We start from the raw sequence: 7,792 nt of genomic DNA, 5'->3' as shown, positions 1-7,792 counted from the left end.
AGAACTTGAGTTCCTTCAGATCAGTGTGACATGAAAGGAGTAAAGGCAGTAGACAATACTCTTCTCACTGCATCTTGGAGCTGAAGAATTTTTTTAAATCTTTCTGTCCTAATCTTCTCTTGAAACTTAGGGCCACAGCCTGCTAGGATGTCATAGAAGGAAGCCAATTTCTTGTGGATAATGGTGAATTATAAGAAGATTTTGTGGTTTCTGCCCTGGGCTACTGTGATTGGTTTAGTACCTGTTTGTTTGGGGTTTTTTTAATTACAAATACTATTATTCAGACTATACCAGTTGGAACAGAGTATATGCTCTTGCTGCCCAAGAGACTTGAAATGGAAGTATAGTCTACAAATATTAAAAATCCCCAGACAACATTATTATCACCACTTTGGTATAATAGAAAGTAAATTATTTTTAAGATAAGTGGCTTGGATGTAGAGCCTTGCTTTTATCATTTTTTCTGTATGGTGTGATGGCATGGTCACACTCTACTAAATATAGACCTTATATGAAGGGGAAAACCAATCTTTCTGTTTTCACTGATCTGCAATAGCCCATCCACCATGGAACTCTCTATTTCCTTTGAATGTGATGACATTATTATGCAGAAATCTAGCACTACTTTGCACTGGCTAAACCATAAAATGTGAATGTTTCTAAAATGGCCTTAGAATATGTTTATTTTCAATTTATATAAAAATATTACAGTAAAAGTGTGGGATGGATATATATAAAATTTCTAACAATCAACGCTGATATAAAACTCATAGTTTATATTGCACACACACAAATCATACGTTCAAAAAAAGAGGTTTTCAAAACAAGCCCTCAATGGTTAGGAAATGTCAGAAATAATGTTGCCATTGTAAGATTGTGTGCAAATTTTTCCATTATTGTCTTTAATTATACAATTACAAAATAATTCCTTGCACACCACCTACCTCATTTAGCATGCAAAATGGTCTTAAGAATTATCTAATCAATATTCTGTGTTTTTCCTTATTGTTCAGTCTGCAACCTCAGGCCATATTTGTTGCTAAAACGTAGACTTTAGGCGGAAAACTGAATTTTTCTTTTCAGTGACACTCATCACTTCCACAAGAGAGTGACACATAAATATTAATTAAATTATTTTCACATCTTTGTGAGCTGAAGAGTGGCGTGAATGTTATTTTATAGCCAGAGTGCCTGAACAGGTACGTGAAAGCAAGTATCTCCACTGATTAGCAGGCAGAATTTGAGATACAGGAAGATCAGAGTCCTCAGAGCACTTAACACCATATAGAAGCCTGCACAATCCTATTGACTTTAGCTGGAGTTGTGGGTTCATGGTGCTTTTCTAAATCAGATCTCTTGGTACTGCAGTAAAAATTAGGGATGAGCTGTGAAAACTCCAACTTGATGTGACTTCCTGTCATTTTACAGCTGTATGTCCTCTTGGTCGGGAGCCTAAATTTGTCCAAGTGGTCTAGATTTAAGTCCCTCTTTAAGAAAAGGGGTTGAACTCACAAACAGCTAGGAGCGTATGGAAACCGTGCTGCCATCTAACAACCATAGGTTGGCTGCAATTATGCTGCTGATGCTACGCTGTTCAAAGGCAGGAGGAGGTTTGTATTTATCTGCCTGCCTGGAGCATGAACACACGAGTCAAGGAACTGTGGGAAAGTGTTCAGATTGTATTCAAGGGCCTTTGACCTTATTTGATTCAGTATTTTTTTGCAGTTCCCTGCATCGGTCACCAGACAACTGCAACAGGTGAAAGTGAGTCCTGCCGGAGCCACCTTTGTACACAGCATTGCACCATTCCCAAACTGTTCCTGGACTTGTCCCAGGAATGAGAGGGCACTGCAGGAGATAAAAGGGACAAAACAGTATGTAATAGATGTCACAATACTTATTCAAAAAGGAATTTTTAATTAAAGTTGCGCAGAGAACCTTAATTTTCCGGTTTCCTCACTTCTGAATGTTGAATGCAAATGTTGCCAGAAGAGATGACACCGAAGGCGAGCCTAGGCCCATGCCTCCATTGGTCAGCATGCATAGAGAGCGAGCCGACCTCCAGCAATAGCTGACTCACTTCTTATTCTAGAGGTTACGGCTAATATGTATCAGCCAACAGTGAGCTAGCCTGTATGAATTTCTCTGATCCTCTTCGCTTAGAAAAGCATACCTTTTGGGTTTCAGAGTCTACTCTGACAACTTCATTTGGTGGCATTACTTGTACTGTGATAAGAGTATTTTTGTCACCTTTTTTTCCAAATTCAGATTTTTTTTATTTGCTCTGTAGCTCTATGAAAGACAATCCACATCTCTATGTATTTTTGTTGTCTTTGTTGTCTGGATACTTGGTAATTCTGTTTTACTTATCTATTTTGCTATGGCATGCCCAGGACCACAAGTTCCATTTCATAAATTTAGAATAATGAAATCTTGAAATATTAATAGATGATTAGTACACATTGGGACATGACTATGCATTCTGTTAGGCTCCTATTTATTTTCCTAATTATTCTTCAAATTCTAGTTACATTTATAGACACCACTGAACTCTGAGCTTTTGTTCTGAACAACAGTTTGCAGTAGCTTCAGATCTCTTTCCTGAATGATGGTAACTAAAGTGAAGGCGATCATATGTTAATACATGTAGGTTATTTCTTTTCCTAGTCTTCGTATTCCACTTTCTAACACTTAATTTCATCTACTTTTTTATCACCTACTTATAAGTTTGGGTTCCTTGGTAACTTCTCACAATCAGCTTTAGGCTATCCCAAATAATTCTGTATCATTTTCAGATTTTGCCTCCTTATCATTCAAGCAATATCCACTTATGAATATGCTGAATGGCACATTTTTCATATGTAGAACATGTTTGAGATCCTTCTTTCTGAAAACCAACTACCCACTCCCACCATCTGTTTTTTATGTTTTAACCAATTCTTAATCCACCATGGGACTTTCTCTTTCACCCCATGACAGCTTAGGGTCTTTCAGTGATTTTGCAATTAAACCTTCTCAAAAGTTTTTTGAAAAATTTATATTACATCACCTGAACCATATGCTCAGTGGCTCTTCTAAAGATGTCTAACTGATACATGAGTCATGACTTCTCTATGCAAAGGCTATGTTGGCTTTTCCCTAGTATATCATATTTTGCTATTTTATTACTCATTCTGTTCTTACAGAATAGAATCTTCCTACACGTTTGCTCTTATACAAATATAATTTATCAGTTTCTAATTGTCTGAGTTAGAGAAAATCTTATAAAATATTGATGTCATGTTTACCGCTTTCCATTCTTCAGGTAACACAACTCTTTCAAATGACAGATTAAATTAAAAATTTAAATTCGCAGTTAATAGTTCAGCAGTTTCTTATGTCAGCTGCTTAAAAATTCCTGAGGGAAACAATCATGTGGGCTTATCCTCTGGAAAAGAATAGCTCTGGAGTAGGAGTCTCTCTGGCCTTTTCTGGAATAAATGTTGGCACAAAGAATTGATTTTGAGATTTTTTTTCTCCAATAACAGCACCTTAGTGAATGTTCCTTTTAAAACTTGATCAACTATTGAACCCACGTATTTTTTTGAAGGCTTTTTGTTCCAATTTTAGGAGAAATTATTGTTTTAATTTTGTTATCTTGTTAACTTTCCACCTGTGTGTTTTTATGTGTGACCTCTTGGGTTTTTTAAAAAGAAGAAGCTGAAGGAAATTCTGTCCTGTGGCAACAAATGACAGAACTGCAGAAGAACTCTGGAGTTTTTAGCAGAGAGTAGGTAGCAGCAATGTAGTTCTTGCAGGTCAGCTATGGACCCCTGAGATAACAGTTTGCCATCGCATTGTCATTTTTACTAGCAGCAGAACAATAGTGAGATTCAGGACACTTGTGTTCACCCAGCAGTGTGCATATTGGGCAAAGACTCTTTTTCCCATTCCTCCCTTCTTTGACCCTTTCTTTGACCTTGACCTTTGATCCTTATGTTAGTTCATTTGAATTATTTTTGTTGGCTTTTTACAAGAATTGCACCCTGAAGTCAATGTTTGATGTGTAAAATTTCATCCCAGACAAGTTGGAAAATTCAGAAGTCACTGGAAACAAATCTCTATAATGGAAAGTGTGAAACTGGTATAATAAGAGACAAGCTACAAGTTCTGCCTAAAATTGCCACTCTTAAAGAAACCCATTTCTAGCTATGTGCTTTCAGGAGCGTTAGTAGGGGGATAATCAGAGGATGTCAATAGGGTTACAGCTTCAAAACTGTCACGGAATCTAAATACAAATTATTTCATCCAAGCAAAAAACATCTAAAAATTCAACATCTTTGTACCATCACTCTGCAAGCATTTTCTGGAAAAGGCTCATGTAACTTCCCTTTTACCACTCTCTTTCTCCGTCTTGCTGAGCTTTACAGAAGCTTCACATCATTGGAAATCACTCCCCAACTACTTACTCATACGAATGCATGCTATGAACCCTTGCCAGGGATCTCTGGGAAAGGATTCGTGCTTTCAGAGTCCTAACTTTCAGGGAGGTCCTCTCCAAAACCGTGAAACTAATCTGAACCTTACACTTAGTTCAAGTTTCATTCTCTGACCTTGCACTGCAGATCCTATGAATAGAACATTGTCCTCTCCATGCAGTCTCAATAACTGGACATTTTCTGGGTCCGTGGATTTGTACAATGAGATATCTACTCCAATCTGTGTGCATAATGCTCCAATGCCTGCCAGGAATGGCTGCAATATTGACGCCTTTCAATGTAGATCACATCATTCACAGAGCAGAGTTCAATAAAATGATACTGTAGTTAACAAGTTTTATAACACAAAGTTACTTTAAAACATGGAACTAATCAGGAGGAAGCCTGTTTATGCATGTCACAGTTACATTGAATTGTCAATAAATAAACAAAGATTTGCTTCACCTATTGTCATGTATATCAAGTAAGTCATTAATCTAAACTAATGAAGCTTAAGATATATGACAGACAGTTTTTGTGGAGCTCTTTCTTAATGATATATTTGTTTTTCATTATAACGCCAGAAGAGCCCATTATCTAGAAAGTAGCACATTATAGCGAAAAAGCCTTGAATCTGCTGCTTCCCTCTTTGTTCCTGGCTCACAATAAGTAGCGCTTACACTTCAGATGAATAGCATTACTCAGAAATGAATAAAAAACCCAGACAAGAATTGCAACAGGAAAATAATGTGTCCATTGGCTGATCTTTAGTCAGTTAGTTATTTCGTTAGATAGCTAGTTAGTTAAGGATTTCTGATTTGGCCTGGGAGACAAAAATGAAGGCTGGATTCAAGTTTCGTATGCATGTCCTTTTTAAATTTATGAGAGTATCAGTTCTGCAAAGCTTTAAGTGATTGCTTGTTGTTGACGTGAACCTACCTTTGTTATGAGAGGCAGCACGGAATAAACCCATTAAAAGTGTTTCAGAAGAAGCAAACAAACTCATATGCTTTCCTGCAAATTTTCAAGAATAAGATTACTGGTTTCTCTCCATGGATTTGCCAGGTCGATATTACTGAACAGAAAAATGAAGTGGCAATCTGTTTTCATTTCCTTCTGAAAATGGTCAGAATTAATACAGGAAGACCAACAATTAACAGATCAGGTTCATTTCCTATTGTATAAGGTGCTCAGACGTAAGCACCTAGTGCCAGTTCGAATGCCCCAGGGTATGAGACACACACCCAGGACAAGCAGCTGTGACACCACTGTGAAGAGTGACCTGAACTTGCACAGCACCAGGAGACCAGATCACATCTTCTAGAACATCTCGGATGGCGTTAGACACCCCTGTTTTGGCTCCTGAATCACGCACGGGATGCTTGCCACATTCCTGTGTGTGAGTGAAGGTGTTTCCAGAGGTAGATTCTAAATCTTGATTAGAAAGGAACAAACTTTCCCTTCAAAATCTTCATATTTCTCTTGGTAGTCTGTATCAGAAATTAATTACCTCACTGTAAAAAATGATTGCCCTTTTCTAATTTAACTTTAACTCTTTTAACTCCTAGATATTATATTTTGCAGTGCTTTGCCAGAGTGAAGACCCTGATTGTCTTTCTGTTCCTCTCAGAGTATTGAAATGCTTGAGTGTTTAGTACTCACATCACTCTGGGACCACTGAATGTCATTTCGTACAAAAGCAAATCTTGTCAAGTGTTGGAGAAGATGACCTTTTCACATAAGACATAGGTTTGCATTAATGTTACAACTTCCATCAATCCAGGTTGCACAAGGGTGGTGTGACCATTTGGGGAATACATATGTGTAAGTGTATATATCCCATTTTTATATTGTGAGTTCTTTCCTAGTTGTAACCTTTCATTTTGGCTTTGAGTCTTCATTTTATAGAAAGAACGTGACACCTTCTGGAGTCACTGTTCCTGCTGAGCTCTGAAGTGACTATGTCCAGCTGATGGTTGTTGACTTTGAAGAGGTCTGTACTCAGATGATAACAGAAAACTGAAGTATGAAATTCCTTGGTGGCATTTCATCAGAGCATTAAAAAAAAAAAAAAAAAAAAGGAAATAAAAGGCAAACAAAAATATAATGCAAAACTCTTAAATGCAAATTTTCCAAGTCAGTGGAAACTAATAAATTGCCACATGCAAGGTGATCAGACTGAAAAGACTGAGAGCTGAAATGGCCAATGTAATTCAGATTAAAATCAAAACTTTTGTGAGTGACAAAATTCTGCATTAAAGAATGTGCTCGGGAGTTTGATGTCTTTCTGTGTATGTAACTTTCCTGTTCTTGTTCTACTGCACACTTTGTGTGTGTGCAAAAGAAGTGTGTGTGTCCGTCCATATAAGAATTTACTCAGCTGAGCTTAGCTCCTTGTTTTGTTGACACAATCAAGGTTACCTGAAAAATTGGTTCCTACAGCCAAATGAACAGGGAAGGTAAAGGCAGGAGAGAGGCTAAGCAGCTGGTCTAATAACTAGGGCAGTTCTTTCAATATCTAGACAGCTGGACTATGGTCTTCTAAAAATCCCTCCAAATAGTATCAGGCATGGCATTAACATCTGAGAGATCCAGAATTTAAAAGAGTCATTGCGCAGAGCAAGGAGATGATCATGGACTCGGTGTTTTGAAGTCATCATAAGAGACTCTTGTCACTGTGGAGGCCAGGAGAAAACAGGCTAGAAGAAACAAGAAGAGAGAAAACTTAAGTGAAAAAATGAAAATCAGGTGTTTTGACTCCTAGCTTTCAAAAGAATACTTAATGGTCTCATGTGGTTTTAAAACTTCCAGGAGAGTGCAACCAAAAAGAAATTAATTGTTCAGGGACTGCTTCTTTTAAGTCTATAAAATCATATCTCTGAACAGTTACTTATAGTACCAAACTATTCCCCTGACATCAGTGGCATTCTCATTTAAGGTGTCAATACATGTTTTCTTAGGAGGGAAAAACCTGGAAGGAAATATCTTGCATACTACCTGAAGTAAAGTTTCAAGCAGGCTTGCACAATTTTTTTCCATCAGAGCCATTTTCTAATGGAACATGCAGTTTTTGTTAAATAATGCGTTCCATGGAATATTTCAATTGGATTTTATGTCTTCCAATCCCACTGTGAATTGTTTCAGATTGCTTTGCCCAGATTGAAATTTTTCATTAAACTGAGGAACCTAAAATATTTCATTTGAAAAACTTTTTAAAATTGGCCTGATTTCTTTGGAACATTGGAATCCTCTGGTCTCTGCAGAACTATTTTTTCCATAAGACAATATGACAAAGCTGACAAAGATGGGCAATAGCCCAGTGACATAATGCTGAG

At 37.3% G+C, this 7,792-nt stretch overlaps 1 protein-coding gene across 1 annotated transcript in view; it reads right to left on the bottom strand.

Annotated features, from left to right (window-relative positions):
• Positions 1-680: 680 nt before the first annotated feature.
• The window catches only part of CA8 (carbonic anhydrase 8), an 86,011-nt gene continuing 78,899 nt past the window's right edge, over positions 681-7,792 (bottom strand). The window contains exon 9 of the mRNA XM_054191758.1: positions 681-7,156. The gene's annotated coding sequence lies outside the window, so the exon portion shown is untranslated. The remainder of the gene's footprint in view (positions 7,157-7,792) is intronic.

Source organism: Rissa tridactyla, chromosome 2 (genome assembly GCF_028500815.1).
Source record: "Rissa tridactyla isolate bRisTri1 chromosome 2, bRisTri1.patW.cur.20221130, whole genome shotgun sequence".
Lineage (NCBI taxonomy): Eukaryota > Metazoa > Chordata > Aves > Charadriiformes > Laridae > Rissa > Rissa tridactyla.
The sequence above is the reverse complement of the archived record's forward strand: the minus strand, read 5'-3'. Positions and strand labels throughout refer to the sequence as shown.